The sequence below is a fragment of the Harpia harpyja genome, chromosome 15, assembly GCF_026419915.1.
Source record: "Harpia harpyja isolate bHarHar1 chromosome 15, bHarHar1 primary haplotype, whole genome shotgun sequence".
Classification (NCBI taxonomy): Eukaryota; Metazoa; Chordata; class Aves; order Accipitriformes; family Accipitridae; genus Harpia; species Harpia harpyja.
The window spans coordinates 3,733,741-3,751,604 of NC_068954.1; the positions used below are offsets into that span (position 1 = coordinate 3,733,741).

Here is a 17,864-nt window from a genome sequence, read left to right on the forward strand (position 1 = left end):
TAGATCTTGAGGAAGCTAAAACTCAGCAGACTGAGACCATTGACATTTCTTTTTTGAAAACCCAAGTGTTTTTGTTTAGTGCCATTGTAGGGTTCTCTTCCATGCTGTCAATTTTTGCCCCCAAGCAGTGAAAGAAAACAATGAGGAGGAACTACTATTGTGCCTTGAATGTAAATCAAGGATGCTGGACTGTGTTAGGTTTCTCACAGTTTATCCTGCTGTGTAAATGTCAAGACAAGCCTGTGGTATTTGTCTTTCAGAGTTGGAGAAGATGATCTTTTGATGTTCTGTTGCAAGAGAGTTGCTGATGGCTTTAGATTACATTATCTGATGCTGCAGGTCTCCCTAATGGAGGGTTTACTCTTAATGCTCAGAATCTGTTCCCTCCTCTGCCTCCTTAAAGTACTGGCAGACAACCCGGCCATTGCACAGAAGAGGAGAAAACCTGTTTCTCATATAAATATTGGGGGGGGGGGGGGGGGGGGTTGGACAATTTTTGGTTGCTGATCTAGTGAGCAAAACTTTTGCTTGGGATAAAAGACACAAAGTTGCCGTTGAATTTCTATGGGAATTCACCAAGTTGGTCACATAAATTCAGTGTTTGCTCCTGCTGCTTTTTAGGGAGAATGTACTTCTGTGCTTGTTTACACAAAATGAGTTGAAGCTCACTCTTCTTTTTACTGCCATTTACCTTTTAGCCAGTCCTAAGCATCGTGGGTCATGGCCGTGCAGGTAGGGCACTCTGCTGTAAATGCTGAAGGCTTTTATGTTGCTGTGCAGTGTGTGGGAAGGCTGTAGCTCGCCAAATGAGGGATACCATAAGAACAAAATGTCCATTAAATGGACTGTTTGACTTACTGTGGTAAAATGCATGTTATATCAGTCTTAAAGACACTGGGCGTAGTTATTAAAATCAGCTTTATTACAGCTTGTATGGTTAGGCTGTAACAGTTTACAGGAACTGTTATTGTATATAGAGGATCAATTTGGTTCATAGCTGTACGACAGTGCCAACAGCAATGTTCCCTTTGAACTATAGGATGAAAAATATAGAACACATTGCTTATTTGTTCAGGGGGCTGATTGCTGCACCCCAACTCTGTGTGATTTTGAGTACTTAATCTCAGTAGCTAAAAGCTGATTCATTCATTACTTGCCAAAGTCCCAAGCAGAAGCTAGTGGACTGGATCATTCATGCTGATTTAAAGAGAGGGGCATAATTACAGCCCCTAGTCTTAGAGCTTGCCAGAGGCTGTCTCCCCAGCCACGTCCAGCTCCAGGAGTTTCTAGCACCTACTTTGTCAGGCAGCGCTTCATGTACCTGGGATGGCCTTTTTTGAAATTGTTCTGATGGTCTGAGCTTGACATGTGCGTCTAGGATGTAAATCTTCACACAAGGAACATGTGTGGGAGGAGGAGAGCCTTCTGCGAGGAGGTGGATAGTCAAGTGTCCAGTGGGAAGTGTCTTGGGAAGATGCTGATCCAGGGTTTGCACTAGGCGCATCCCAATCAGTAGTGGTACCATACAGGGTAATAGTTTTAGGGTTGAAGGGTGTAGCCTGGGATCACTGTATGGAGGAAGAAAGGTTGTCAGCCTTTTGGCAAGCAGATAATTCAAAAGTACAAGAGATACAGAAAACTTGCTCCCTGGTGTCTCTTTCCTGACATGAATTAACTTGTTGAGATGCCGCGGCAAGGTAAGCGCAACATTTCTACAGGGTATTTTCTGTTTTAGCCATTTCCTTTTGACTTGTAATTCCTTGATGCTATGAAATAAAAACTTTCTTGTCAAAAACTTTCTGGCAGTTATAAGGGTTGTTTCAGAGTTAAGGAGGTTTTCTTGAGCAGAGAACTGCTTGCCTTTTGTGTACTGTGCTTCGTCTCATCAGCTGCCATTTTTTGTGGTGCTTAGAGCATCTAAGCTACCATGGCCATATCCTCCGTGGTGGTGGAGTGTTGAAGCCTGTGTTCACCAGTGGGTTAGATGTGGTGTAGGAACAGCTTTGAGTAAGTGCAGTGCTTGGTGCACTAGACTGAGACCTACACTTGACCTGAACCTCTTCTCCGTGAAGCCCTGATGACATTGCTGCTAGAGTGAAGAGAATTCTGTCCATTTCTTATTTAATCAGTTGTTTCAGGGAGAAAAAAGACATTTGGACTACAGGGGGGTAAGTACAGGACTCTGGTTTCTATATTTCCATAGGTTTGGGGCGGGGGGGGGGGGGGGGGGCAGGGAGAAAAAGCTATGCCTTGCTGGGAAAAAGGCTTTCCTCCACAGATCCTGAAGGGTCACTTGCACAACATAAAATACATAAAGTATTTTGGCTGTGTTGCCAGCAGTTGGCAAGGCTGTCATTTCACAATGGGGAAGGCTTTGGCAATGCTGAATTAAAATGCTGCTGTTCTCCACCTCTTTTTCCTCCTCACTTGTGCTGGTCCAGCTATTTGTGATTCCATGTGGCACATTGGATTAGAAAAACTGGTAAGGATAAGTAACCCAGCGAAAAGCCCTGCAGTCTGAGTCGGCATCTGTGGTGTTAAACATTGCAATTGTGCTTTTAATAATTAAGTCATAGGGAAGATGTGTAAGGTGAAAACCAATGCGGCTTAATGAGCTGTCGTCTACGGCTCTGTCACGGCAACTGGAGCCTCATGTAAACTGGAAGGACAATTGATTTTTTTTTTTTTTTTTTTTGTAATTTTTTAGGCACTGGACTGGGGTTTGGGAGACTGAAGTCCTGGTCCTGCCACTGCCACGGGTTGCTGGTGTCATCTCAAGTGAGTTACTTCATCTGCATCAGTCTTGACCGAAGAAGTGCATTTTCTGAGTAAGTCCAGGCAAAATTCTCTGTTCTCATGTGCCTCTTGTGTGTTTACTGTTTGGGACAGAGATTGCTTGGCTATTGTACAGCTTTGATCAAAGCTCGAGGTACTAACCTGGGTCTGAGCTACCAAACATGTAGCATTTCCTACTGTAGCTTTCCATCTTCGCTTAAAGGGGTGAAGAGAGGGCGTACCTCAATCCTTGCCCACTACTAATGTTACAGAAAGCCGTGCACTTAGCACCTGCGTGATCGTCAACAGGACTAAGAATAGGTGGTCTACAGAAATACCATACGCTGTGGGCATGAGCCTTGTACCGTGCAGAGCAGCAAACCAAAGGGATAGCACGTCTCTATGGCGAGAGCTCTGTTGTGTCTCCAGGTGTCGTGAAAGGCCGGGAAGAGCTGGTTTTGCTCAGCTATCCAAGCACAGCAGGTTGCGAGGAAGGTGTGCAAATTCAGCAAGTGGGCAGAGGGGGAGCAGGGGTGAGATCATCAAAACCCTGTAAGTAGGAGGAGGTGGGAGGGAGATTAAGCCTGAGGCTCTGGGAGAGAGGCTGTTGCAGAAAGCTTTGAACCAGAGGAGCACTTCTGGATGCTACATGGAAAAGGAGAGGAAGAAGGTGGCTGCATGAAGCAGAGTGGGGAGAGCGACATGAGCACTCTTGGAGCCGTCAGCTCCATGGCACTGTACTGTCTATGAGAGGATGGATGGTTCTCATCTGCTGCTGGAGACTCCTAACAGCAGAAGTCATTCCAAGTAACCCTGGTCCCTGCCCTGGTCCTCTTGGCAGTGCTACACACAAGTCCCAGCTCGGAAGAGTGCCTCACCACACGCTGTGCAAAAGGTGCTCTGGAGTTTGCCAGTTTACTGTGTTTTAATAATTTGCCCCTCCTAGAAGTAGGGAATGGTCTGTACACTGCCATTGCTTGGGCTTGCATTGTACGTGAGTGATACCATGTTAAAATTGTTGCTGGTTTGGAACTGTTGTGGGGGGGAAGAAAAGAAATAGGATTAACTACTGAAGAATTGGGTCCCTTAGGGGCTGTCTGCATACATTGCTCTCCAAATTAGGACGACCCTTAAATCTGTAATTCAGCTGCTGTTAGAAGATGGCACCTCCTGTATAAGTGAGGAAGACAGAGTGTTGTGCTATAAGGGTCAAGCTGTCCCCCTTCCTGAGTTAAAATCAACCTTTTGCTGTCCCTTCTCCCTTTCTTTAGCTCCCTGGATTTCTTTCTGATGAGAATGTTGCCTCAACACCTGGCCCAGATCTGACTTTCCCTTCCCTGTTGTGATGGCCTTGAGAGGCAGAGCAGCTTGTTGGAACATGTCCTACTCTCTTCCCCTTGGCTCTTCTTACTTGCATTTCCAATATTCCTCTATTAGTGTGTTTCTGAACTTCAGACTGGCTTTTCTTGTTTGGAGTCTCTAGGACACGGATTTAAAAAACAAAAAACCCCAAACCCACAAAACCTTAAAATCCAGATACCATGATAAATATAAAACATATAAGCTTCTCAGTACTTTTAACCCTTCCTCTCTCCCTGGAGCACTTTTTGGGGCACCTTTTGTCATGGACAGAGGCTGTGTGAGCAGGATACACACAAGTGAGGACTAGTGAGCTACAAGGCTGTGCTGACCACCAAGACAGACACCCAAAGTGTCTTTGCTGCCCAGACAGGCACTCATCGGGTGGGAGGGTTGGCCTCGGCTGCTAGCTGGAATGGAACATCCATGCTGCTGAGATGCCATCACTGATCTGGGGTTGGGTTTTCTCCCCTCTAGGATTTTCTGCCTTCCCACGTTGAGGTTTTTCCTCTTGCATGTTTGAGCAGCTACCTATCACATCTCGACAAGCCTACCTCTGTCCTCGGTTTTACCTTTCTTATCTTGCAGGGCTCTGTGTTCTCACAATTTGGCAATCTCCTCTGCTCTCAGAGGCAGGGTTATCCAGCTGGGCCGTATCAGGGAGGCCTTGGATCACAGCTGAACCTGGAGGATGGGACAGTTTCAGGGCCAGCTTGCTGCAAGCTCCATCTAGCTTGTGTTTGTGCCAGTTTAACTCTCCAAATTGTTGCCTCGGTGCTGGAGGAGGCAACTGGTTTATTAAATCACTCCTGCTTCTTTGTCAGTCTGGGGGATCTGCCATCCTGGCACAATACTGGTGTAGAAGAGAACTTTACACTGAGTCAGACTGGCAGGTACGGTTAAAACCACCGGTGAGCAATTTCAGGTGCTCCATGCTTCATCCTTCTCAAGCAGAAAAAGCCCTTTTACTCAACTGCATGTGTATATTGGGGCCCTGGAGACAACAGGATCTTTTCTTTCTACCTCTGCAGCACACCAGCAGAGGTCTGTTTGCCCTCACTGCAAGGCTGGATCCATGGTGTCCTTCCTGAGAGCAGCCATGGAGTCACGCTAGAGGCTCTGCTCTTCCCTTTTCTTTCATTTGTTGGCAGACTCCTCAGCCTGGAAATGTGATTGCTGAGGTGATGATATGATGGAGGTCTAAGGTATATGGCATGGAGAAGGTAAGGAACAACAATTTGCTCTGCCTCATACAAGAATTAAGGTGCACCAGATGAAATTATCAGGTGGCACTTGAAACAAAAGAAGGTGCTGTTTGGCAGGTTGTATGGTTCAGCTGGGGAGCTTATGGCTGTGGGACATCATAGATGGCAAACATGGTATGGGCTCAAAAAGCAGCTAAACATGGAAAAGAAAAATCCATCGAGGGTTATTTATCACAAAGACATCAGCCGTGATTCAAAGTCCCTGAGCAATAAGGTGTCAGGATGCCAGGGAAGTATAGCTGTTAGATTTTCCTCCACGTACTGTGCCCTCGCTGGCTGCTGGTGGCCTTTGAGACAGCATGCAGGATTCAGATGACCCTTTAGTTTGACTCAGTTGGCTGAAGCTACTGCAGAGTCTATAGCAGATGGAGTGATACTGCTGATACTTCCATAGCTTTGCTTCCCCAGGGGCTTTAAATGCATTTTTCGGGCTCTGCAGTCGAACAAGAGAGTTCTTTGTGTTTATTTTCCTACTGTAGCTTTCCCTCTTTTAAAGAGAGACAGCTGGTTTTGTGAATGGTACTTAACAGTTCTTTCAAACTCAATTAGGCACTTGGGAGCCAGGAGTTGCAAGCACTCGGCTTCTATAGCGAGCAAAGGATTTTCCCCCCTGCAGCTTCTGTTATACCATCATTTTCCAAGATGTCCACACTCTGTGAGCTGAGGTTTTAAAAACTGGCCATTTGTTAGTGTCTGAAAGCCTTGGAAATAGTGGCCAGTCCTGCTTTCTTTGCTCTCCTAACTTTGAAATGCTCTGAAACAATTTAATTCATCACTTCCCTTTTAATCGAAGGGAAAGAAAAAAAATCAGGCTCTGTCCCAACCCTGAACTGACTTGAATCTTGTGTCTACAACAAATGCCAGGGATTTTTTTGGCAGGCTTGACAACAAACCATTCTTGCATTTGAAATGGCTGGACAGTGAAACTAAAGTGCTTTTACCTTTTGTATAAGTGCATATCAGGGCGCAGTGTTTTGTGTAGGGTCTGCTGCTCATGCCCTGTAGCTGTGCCCACGTACTGCCCAGCCAGGCATTAAGTGATGTGATTAACAGCTGTCACATGTGGTTGACTCTGCCTCTGATCTCTAGGCTGGGGAGATCTGTGTGTGCAGTGGAGGGGTTTATTTTGCTAGCAGAGCTCTGTGAAAGGTTTCCCTCCCAGGAAATTGTTTCTGATACTTTAACGTTGGTCTTTGTCCTGACCGAAAATTAAGACCTCAAAAAAAAAAAAGTATACATGCATATTTTTCTATGACACTTCTTTCTTGATTTAGTTAAGCTTGCCAGAGTATTTCCTTTAGGTACCTTTAACAAAAGCATTTTAATATTTCAGGATTCTTTTTTGGGCTGCTGAGCTAAAGGTTCCAGCTCACTGAGCTGTATGCTCAGAGGGGCCTGGGATACTTTATATGTTGTATTTTCATGCTCTGGACTCCTGCCCAGACAACGTCTCCCAAGAGCAGGACACTGCCATGAGAAACAGAGCTGAGCTGGGTTAATGCAAGCATGTAAGAATGCCCATGCTGGTCAGAGTGAAAGTATAAGCATCTCCACGCTTGGTCTCCAGCAACCATCATCAGTGGATATTTAAGGAGAGAATATAGGGAATGGGATATTTCCCAGACTCCACTCATAAGTGGTTCAATGACTTCTTGAGACGGAAGTTATATCTGGATTGTCATGTTTAACACTCACTATGGAGCTATCTTCTGCAAATTGTCTCTTGAATCCATGTTCCCTTTGGGACTTGGTGATCAAGCACTTGCTTCTCCTATTTATTTTGGAAAGGCTACAAATGTATGGCACCCAAAGCTGCAGTCCCAGCAGGCAAACAGTGGCCTGAAGTCATGCAACTTAATGCTGGTGTGACTTGAAACACTTTGGATTTAGTTCAAGAAAATGCTGACTTTTGATTAAGGAGAATGAAAAGAAAATTGAATTATTTAGGCAAAAATCCCCTTGTTGCCCCAAGGACTTTTTTTTTTTTTTTTTTTTTGCACTGAGAGAGCTCTTTCTGTGGATGGAAAATTCCCAACCTGCTTGAGTTGGCAAGCTCTTGTTTTTAGCTAAAGCATATGCTGATATATGTTTGTATCTTGCTCCAACAAAAAGCTGTGGAAAAATAAAGAGCTGAAGGCAGCCTGCAGTTCCCTTCCCCATTCTGACAGTCCTCATTCTGCCAGTGGGGGTGATGCAAAAATGTCAATTACAGTTCAGTCTGCAGGAATGACAGCAAAATAATACTAATTAAAAAAAGAAATATAGAATTCCAACTCTACTACCTGTCCTACAGGGAACTTCACTGTAAATGCAGAAAGATCCTGAAAAGTTCATCTACAGCACCCAGTGCCTGAGACACATCAAATAAGGAATAAACTGCCTTTATTGCAATAAAAGCACTATTAAACTTCAGGAGCAAAGTTTTTAGACTCATCATGCTAGATTATAAAGATTATCTAATAATTTTATATGGAAAATGGAATTCTTAAATGCTTTTGCCTCTCCCTAGCTCATAACGCAATGCCTTATTACCCTCAAGCAAAGGCAAGAAATTCTTAAGCCGATTTTTCACTGACACTCTGCATGCTACTGCTGGCTCCTCTGCTCAATCTTAACAGCTGTGAGAGGCTGCTGAGTCTGTGGGAAAGGTGTCTGCCTGTTCTTGGACGCATCAAGCATGCTCCTAGCACTTGATAAATGATTTTGCAGCTGTGGTAACAGCTCTGCTTTGCAGAGATGGCCATTTTGGATTTCATTTTAAATGCATTTTAACTTTTCTGTCCTGAAGTTTCCCTCCAAGGTCTTCTGCAAAAAGTCAGCTTTATTTTAGAGTGAAAGTTTTGAGGTTAATTGAACAGGGCATTTCGGAGATGAGGGATTTAAGTCCATGAGACCTTGCAAATTTCATAAAATGCACTGATACGTTTTTAGCAGGCTTTTCTCAGGTCAATTCATGGAGGTTACACTCTTCAAGACCGATGAAACCCAGTGGTTCCCTGGACTGTAATGAGCTACACTGAGCAGTTGTGCATCTACTCCCAGATCTGGCAAGTTACAGATTTTACAGGGTTTGAGCCCCTGACAGGGAAGCTTTACATTACATTAACAGATGAAACCTGAGTCCTTTTCATAAACCCACTATTTATTCTCCAAAGTCTATTTAACAAGTGTGTTCAGTAAATAGAGTTGGGAAAGCGGCTTTAACTTGATTACAGAGTTTTCCTCCTCTGCTTTGTTCCCTTGCAGAAAATGACCCTGATGAACGACACGTCCTCTCAGGCTGTAACTGGCCTCAGCCAACCCCACCTGAGGCGGCTTCTTAGCCAGCTGTAGCAGTGGGAAGAGGGGAGGAAGAAACAATGACACAGGACTCATGGACATCTGAATATTTCACAGTAAACTGTTTTCTGAGTATTCAGTGTTTCAAGGCTGCTATTTGGTGTTCGATGAGTTTCCATCTCTTGAGCAAATGGAGGTGATCTTCTGCCCTTCTTGTCCCAGAGTGCCCCGCTTGGTCAGTGCTGTGATTTCTTCCCCTGTAGTGTCCAATACTTGCTTCTGCCGTGCTGCTGAACTTAACCTTTTCTTACCACAAGAGTGCAGGAGGTGGGTTCTTCTCTGTGTGGCAATACTGTTTCTGCTGATTACAGAGGCTGGTTTGCACTGACCAGTGAAATAGTCCAGAGAGACCTTGTCTATGGGGAGCCCTGTGACGTCATCCTTGCACAAAGATGGCATCATCAGCTCTGCTGCTGTAAGGTAGTGGATGCCCTTGTCACTCCTGTCCAGCTGTCTGTGAGGAAGGGACTGGGGTGATGCAGAACCTTTCCTACTCAATAAATGTAGATTGTAATTATAAAAGAAGGTATTTGTTGCCCTATTCATCTGATTGACAGCTGTGTGTTTACCGGGTAAAAAGACTCTGTATGCTGATGCATTTATCAAGAAATTCTAATCCATCAGCACTCCAAGGAGAGTAAACCACCACACAGATCATGGTAGACCACTCCTTTTGGATCAGATGGTCACTTCCCATTTTCTTGGTTTCTGAGCTGCTTAGCAAGATGCATCATTGCATTGACAGTGAACCCAAGTTACAAAAACCGTGGCACAAAGATGTTTTTCCAAAACATTCTGGCTTGCATTCTGTGGCTTCCAAACCTTCTCCACAGCATCAAGGGATCCACCCATACACAAATGTTGCTGGAGTGGCCTGCTTCCACTTAGCTGAGTGTCCCAACAACTGCAGTGGTTGCCTCTGAGTGGTGCAGCAGATGCTGCCAGCCTCAGATGGACACTGTTTGGATTAGAAAGTTCCACTGAAGTCTCCCCTTTCTCATGGGGCTTGAAACCTCGCTGTGTTTTCAGGTATGCACTGAACAAGCCAGCTATTCCCATGGAAGGCCAGATCCAGATGAACCTTGACAGAGGAGGGCAACTAAATTCATTGCATTAATGACCATTGTTCTTTGTGGTGAGTGATAAGCCTGGTGTGAGGCTTTGTCTGAATTTTTAAGGTAGTCTGGTTTTCACGTCTCACAGGGTACATTCCTTAACGCTTACTGTGTTGCAACATCTGCTCACCTCAAAGACCTGTATGAGCTTGTTTTCATATCAGGTTGTGTGTTGTTTAGAAGGACAGAGACCTTTAGGAAAGCAGGCCATGATTTACTGGACAGAGAAGACTTAACTATGAACAAAATCTCTTCTGCTGGCCTGAGAGCTGTTTGATACACTGCTCCTGCTTAGACTGGAAACTCCTACTTGTCATTAGCTGCACTAATTGTGCATCTTCTTTCCATAGACTAACTGAAATGAACACCTGTGTGGAAACCTGCACTGTCAAGGCCAGTAAGGAAGGAAGAAAAATGGATGGTGTGTGCACCCCAGACACTCTTAGCGGATCTAGCTCTGCAAAAACAACTGCTGAGGGTATATAACACTACCATTCTGCCTTTGGTTTTGGCGGTGGTTACTCATGTTTGTTACAGGATGAATGTATTTGGCCTTTATAGAAGCTGTGAAGGGCAGGGAGATTGGTTGGGACTTACTGTTTCTGTTCTGAGCCTTCCATGTGACGTTTTCAGTGTGCTACAGGGGCTCTGCTGGAAAAAACGGCAAAGTCAGCAAAAGAGAAGCGAGAGTCTCTTTGAATTAAAGCACCTGCCTGCCCCGTGTGAGCTCTGTGTATCCACTCTGAGGTGTGAAAACCCTGCTTAAGGGCAAGCATCCACTTGCTGTGGATTTCTTAGCAACATCATGGCCTCTGCACAGGCAAGTGTTCATGAAGGGTATGACTTAGGGCCTGATTTTTCCCTGCCTGGCTTGTTACCTATACACGCAAATATCTCAAATCATTGTTCTTCTATTTGGGATGTATCCTTCATCCATTTTGTTTGCTTAGATGTGAAGCTGCAAGACAGTGGGTAAATGGACATGTATAGGAAAGTTTTCAGGGAACAAATGAAGCAGTTTCCTTCCACGAAATAACAAATGCATCTCTTTCCAAGATCTAGGAATTCCTACTAGCTGGTTGCAGTGCAGGTCAGGGCTTCTTGAGGATTGTATAACCTTCAAAATTTGAATCAGTGGCTTTTTTCGGTACATTCTCAGGATTAACAACTGTTCCCTCATTATTTTATATGTTTCTTGGATATTAAATAAATCACAGATAATTCTTATGGGTGACACCAGAACTGGAGGATCAATCTATATGCAAACAGAGCTAAACTGCAAAGGCTTCAGAGCTGCAGAAGTAGCAAGCAAGGGGAAGAGATTCAGATGCTAAATCTGAAGAGAGGAGGCCATTAAGCCTCTCTCTTTGCCCTGAGACAGGATCCACTAAATGTACGTCTTTGCTGATAGGGCTTACCTAGCCTGGTCTTAAATCTCTTAGCAACAGAAACTCTGCTCCCTCCCAAAGTGATCTTTTGCAGGACTTTTACAGCTAAAAGTTTGTCCTAATGAATAATCTTGCTGCTATTTGAGTATGTGGCTTCAAAAATCAATATATTTGGGGTTTTTTTGTTGTTGTGGTGGTGGTGCTTTGCACCATAAGATTGGCCCCTTGTCTCCTCCAGCCACTTCTGTTCTTCACAGAACTGTCTTTGTTCCCTTCCCCTTTTCCCAGTTTTTTGATAATTCCGATTGCTCTGGACTGTCATTAATTGTTGTAAAACCCATCACCATGAGGATGGAAATTAACATTGTGGGTATAAAAGAAACTAGATAAAGTATCTGCCATCAGTGCATTAGCAGTATTCATGTGTCTCACATTGCGGTGGAGAAACATCTGTCTCGAAGGGGAGCTGCCATTGCAGGATTGCTATCCTGTGTTCACAAAAAGATGTTGATTATAAGAAGGCGGCAACACAAAAGCACCTGGGGAGCACTGAAGGCTTTATCTTTATTCTGGTACATTACGGTGCAAGATGCTGTACACTCCCCATACGTAGAAAAATGTGACTGCAGCTACTGCAGTCCCTAAGATGTGTGCACCCAGCCCTGGAGTAAAACCTGCTGCAGAAACTCCTGCTTTCTCTGACCAGCCTGCCTGGAGAAAATGTTATCTTTCAGGCAGTGATCTTACACAGAGTGTTGAACAGTCAGGCTGAAAGATGCTCTCAGCAGACGCATGCCTCCTTCTCAGCCTACCTGAAGGGCTAACACCTGTGTTTTCACTTTGCAGGAGCTCACAAGAACTGGAATGATGCCAGATGAATGATCTTAAAAACAAGGCATCCATGGTTCACACAGTGCTTCACCTCTAATTTAAAAAAAAAAAAAAAGAGACAAGGCAAATCTAATTGAACCAAAAAGCATCGAGCTCATTCTTTTAATTAAAAAGGATGACTTTTAATAAAATTTTCTCCATCTATTCTCCTTCAAGGAAATGGCAATCCAGTGTGACACATGTTTGGGTGCAAAAGCAATGCCAGTCGCTCACAGAGGGAAGATTACAACTGACTTTGATCGGTATGAGATTCTCCTTTGCCTGCCAACACAATGTGACACCTTCTTGTGCACAAGCACAGCCTGTGTCAGATCGGTTGGGGATGATGAACATCAGGGTTAAACAGTGCAGCGCCACAGGGAGAAGATGTTTCTTCTTTTCACATTCTGTGTGGCTGAGCTGTCATCAAAGTGAAGTTCAGTCTCCCTCCTTGGTGACTCTTTGTGGCTACCGTGGCACATTTGGACACAACAGGAACTTGTACCTACAATTTACTCATTAGGACTGGCCGCTATGGTCTGAGGGACATAAAACCACATAAAATCAAGGCAAAAGTCCACTTCCTTATTAACCTGTCTCTTGACAGGGGGCAGTGGCAAAAGCTTGTATAAAAAAACTTAAGAATACAACCTGTATCACTTTGATCTTACAGTACTACATGCCTCTGTCCTCTGGTGATCGTGTTGTGTCATGCTATGTTCTCCAGTTCACGTGGGTCCTCTGAGCCAACCTCCCAGCACTACTTTCAGATCAGTATGGTCCCATGCAGTGACATCCCCAGCAACACATTTTTTAATGAAAATTTTTAGGATAAATAAAATAATTAAGCTGTACCACTTTCTCCTTGTGTGGAGACAGCATAACTTCCCTCTCCTGACATCTGAGCTGGTTTTTGTCTCCCAAAGATACGTGTTATAGTCCTAAACTGCTGCGTACACTGCCTCTTATGGGAATTAAAAATACTTGTCTTGGCAGAAATGGGGTCCAAATCAGTATTCATCAATAAATATGGTGGACCACCTGCCGTTCTCACTGAGTGTAGATCAGCACGGCTCTATTGGTTTACCCAAGTGAGTGATCTGGTCCTGGAAGGATCTTCTAGCATCTTAGTTGTGTGACCTGGATCCAGGTTCTTGCTGAAAAGCTATAGCTTGTTCTCTCTGCTTCTCAGGACCCTTGCCTGGTTCAGTCCATGTGCTCAAGGGCCATCCTGTACCATCCACACTCCTGGTCAGGACTGCAGCTCATTACAGATGTGATTGGCTCTCCTAGGCTATATCACCAAGTCCTTGACTGCCCAGACATTGGAGGGCTGTAGTACCTAACTGATCTTTCAGTTGTTAATCATCATTAATTCAGACTTCGCATTTCAGACTTCCTCTGCTGCCTCTCCTGACTTTGCATCCTTCCAGTGGCTCTTCTGCATGAACAGCTGCTAAGAGTTATTCTCCCTTCATTAGACTGCGGTTTCTAGTGTTCCCACCCTTGCTAAGGTCACCAGCCCAGTGCCAGGGTAGGACCCGTTATGTTCTACAGTGTTTCTGAACAAGGTTGTGCTTTCTAAAAGAGCAATATAAGGAGACGGCTCCCCCTTCCCCATCAAGGCCAGCGTCTCATGTATATGCAGAGTCCTAACTGGCTTCGCTAACTGAGGCCTCAGTGCAGCAGAATGAGTCACCTGGTTGGTCTTCGGTGCAGAAACCAATGTAGGGGGGACTTTTTTCAGTTAAGAGGATCTTCACTGGAACAGGGCATATAGGAGTCACGTTTTTGCTATCTGCACAGCCAGACAGTTATGACATCATGCCTCAACTCCTTATCGGTACACGCACATTTACAGCCCCAGCTGACAGCTGTTAAGCAAACTCCTGTGCAGCTTCTAGCATATAACGAGACAGTCTGCTGGCTGATTCTGTGCAGGAGATGGGCATAGCTATTCCAAGAAGAAAACTCATCCTATCAACATACTTGCTATTCTAAGTAGGAGGCCAGGTAGAGAATAAAGTTAGTGGAGCTGCAAGTCCACAGCAAAGATCCCACTGAGCGTTAGGCTCTGGGGTAAGGCTAACACTCGTATACTGTTACACCCTGTAAGTAAAAACTAAAATAGTCTTAGAAAGGGAATTCACTTGATATCAGGTATATTGAGCTGGGATAGGATGGCACTTTCCATTGGAGACTTTTCTTTTTATGCTGTTTTGGAATACGACTGGTAAATTTCTATGCAGGACAAGACTGCAAGACTGAATGCTTCATGGGTTATTAACGTAGGTTCAGCATTTTTGGATCTCCACCACAGGAATGTGTCCTGTGAGCTGACAAGCCTTCTGAAGAAAATGCAGTCCTACATCTTCCCTTCCCGTGTCCTCCAAAGCTCTTCGCGCTGAGGTTTTGGAGCTGTGCTTCTTGCTTACAAATTCTGCCTCTTCATTTTCCTTTCTGGGGAAATGATCTTCACTTGAAGCACCTGCCTAGGTCTTTCACATCAACAACAGAGAAAGCAACTTCTACAAATCCTTTTCTTACCCCCAAATACATCACTGTAAAGTGGGCTCTGGGGTGTCAGATGCCTTCCAAGTCGGTCCCGCATAGATAGCTATCTGTGTGCAAGGCTTCCAGACTGTCTCCCTCGTCTTCAGGTTACAGTTTGCATCATGCAATGCTGATCTCCTTTGCACTCTTGCACCGGTGTTTCTTCTTTCCACATGCCTGGGAGGTGCACAGGTAGCTGGAGCAAAGGGCTGCCTTGGGGGCAAAAGGAGAGCCCAGAAGGCCCCCCCTGTGAGTGTCTGCTGGCCTGGGAATGCACAAGAGAGGTGTGTTACCTGAGATACCAGGATCCTTGCTGGTGCCTTTCCGACTGGTAGCCTAACAGGAGAGCCGTGGAGTGAAACCCGTGGTGAACTCTCCTGGAAAGGCTGCTAAGTCACCAGTGAGAAGTGACTGCACACAGCAGCCAGCTCACACAGCCATCTGGGACCTCCGTACACTAGTTCTGCCCGTTTTCTCCAATGCTCTCCTTCACTTAGTCTCTTCATAGCTTCTCTGCACTCCTTTGCCTGCCTCAGGGCTGTGAGTCTCCTCCTCTTCTGTTTCTCAGCCCATCACATGCTATTTGTTGCCCCCATCTGTTGTACTTCTCCTCCCCAGCCTGCCTCTGCTTGGTTTACTTAGAGCAAATGTCCTGAACTGTCAGTTCTTGTTTGCAGACAGCCCACTGAAGGCCAGTCCCATCTGTTGGGGCTGATATGGATGTGATAATGCCGTAACGCTGTATGGAGGCAGCGAGGACAATGTTGCACGTTTCTTGGGGGGTACTGGCCAAACATCCTTCTAGAGAGGTGCCTTACTTGGCCAAAAGTGCAGAAACCCAGTAACATGACATGGGTCGATGCAGTCCAGGCACTCCCAATTTCCTAGACAACTGGTAAAGCTGCATGTAGCGGGAAGTTCTTAATGAGCAACCAGGAAGGATTAGAGAGCCTGGAGCTGTTTGTGTAAAGTATTTGGACTTAAATCTGATCCCATGTTGCACTTTCTAAAACTCTTAGCAGCCTCCTGGTGTGGTAGGTTTTTGCAGACTAGGAAACAGGCTGCTCGATATGGGAATCCTACTCCTAAACCAAAGTTCTCCTGCTGTTTCTGGCTGAGGGAGTAGGTGACTTCTGACAGCTTAAGGTGCTGCCAGCAGGGGAAGCTTGTGCGTTGTTCCCCTGAGAAGGGGAACATCGTGAGTATGTGGATCAGTAGGATGTCCTCTGAAGGAAAAGGAAACAAGCTGCTGGCAAACATGACACTGTGTTTGATGGATCATTGATTTGATGGACCACGGCAAGTCCTAAACAGGGGATGCAGTCAGCAATGCCCACTTTCAGGCAGAAGTTGATTGAATCCTCCTTTCCCTGAGCCGATCCTCACAAGTCTTTTCATTGCCAGCAGCATTTGTACAAAGAGCTTCCACAGCTCCAGACCCTTCTCCTTTTTTCTTCTGCTAAACTGTACTTCTAGCAAACAATGTTACTACTTTTTTTTTTTTCCCTTATTCCAAACACTATCTTTCACAACCATAAACAACATTAACGCCCCACGCAATCTTGAAGAACAAAGGCTTTGAGATAAGATTAGCTTGCCACGGAGGTGTTTGTAAGACTTTTTTTTCCCCTTCCCTCCTGCTTATGAATTCACCCCTTGGCAGGCAGGTTGGGGATTGTTATGTTAACAGCTTAGCTACATATAATTAGAGGGCACAAAATTATATATGAAGCAGGCATATTATCCAGTGTGGATACTACAAGCTTACCTGAGTTTGCAAAGCATATGGGTGAGTTTGTGGAAGAGAAAAACATTAGGGACAAGTGACTGTAAATATAGGGAATGTGAAGATACCATGTCTGGTTCAGAAGGTCCTTCAGCTGTAGATCACAGAGGTCTGTGAGAGTATTGTGGGGAAAGAGCTGCTGTTAGAGACAACAGAAATGGACTAGGATGATCTTTTCTTGATTTGCTGTGGTTGCTTTTACATTCTTAGTTCAGCTCACTGACTGATGAGCAATACCTGCCTAACCACAGCAAGGAGCAGCTGAGGACCTCACAGAGCTTTTCAAGCTAACCACTCTTTATAAATATGCTGTTTTTCTGGGCCATTTATTATAAGCAGAACATTGAGGCGTAAGGAAGCTAAGTGCAGTAATTACATCTGTATGGGTCCTTCCTGTTGGTTGGACCCATTTGATTGTTACTCATACAATGGAGTCGTTCTTGTGTGGTGTTGAGCTTATCAGTTTCTGTTTTAAAAATGATTAGCGCTTGAGTCATTTTTACCCTCAAACACTCTCAGCACTACTTAACTTTGTTTGAAGGTGCTCCTGAAGGCAAACCAACCTCCTCCTTCTTTGACCTAGATTTCACATTTAAATGTCTCTTTTTGAAACGTTACCTATCTTTTCTGAAGTTTGTTGTGTTTCACAGTGTTTTGCAGATTGTAGTCTTTCCATCTTGCCTAACTTCTGCCCATAAACAGGTCTTAAACTGTTCACAGTGGGGAAGAGGGGAGATAAAACACCTTCCAGCTTTTGCTTTTTTGTCTTCCTCCGTGTAGAAAGGCGAATGTCTAATACTTTACTCCTGAAGTCTTGCCATTAATTACCACAGAAGAGAGCTACCGTGGGCTTAGAGGACTTTCCTCTTCTACCTTCTTCATGATGGAGCTCCTGATTTTTATTTTTTGGGAGTAGTCAAAAGCCTTTCTGGCATTTTAACTCCGATAAATGAACCTGCTCTTGAACCTCTGTATGAATGCCTTCTTGGAGGCAGAAGAATTTTCCATCCGTATGCTGATCATTCAACAGTCTTACTCCCAAGGAATCCTGCAGAGCTCACCATTTTGCCATGCCTTCTTCAACAGTTGTTTCATCGAAACGTCTTCTTGGGCAAAATGGGCTGCTTGCTGATCCTTCTTCTCCCCCGGAGGCATCAACGGCAGCACCCATCCTGCTGAAGGAGTTGAGCGACGGGCCACCCGATCCCCCGGAGAAGTTTCTTCACCGTGTCGTCAGTCAGCCCTGCCCTTTTCACACCCGGACAGCCTTCGCGACCTTCTCCCCTTGCAGCCCAACGCGGCGGTCAGAAACAATCGTTTTTCGGTGCCTTTTGCCGCCGACCCTCGTACCGGTGCCCGCCCCGACCCGCTGCCCCAGCGCCCACTCGCCTCGCGGGCCGTGACATCACGCCCG

General features: G+C 45.1%; 1 long non-coding RNA gene across 1 annotated transcript; it reads right to left on the reverse strand.

The window, feature by feature from the left end:
* Positions 1–45: 45 nt before the first annotated feature.
* On the reverse strand, positions 46–11,356 carry LOC128152065 (uncharacterized). Its single transcript, XR_008238525.1, has 2 exons — positions 10,451–11,356; positions 46–1,568 (listed from the first exon to the last, which is right to left on the reverse strand). It is a non-coding gene; the product is annotated as an uncharacterized LOC128152065 (long non-coding RNA).
* Positions 11,357–17,864: the final 6,508 nt, after the last annotated feature.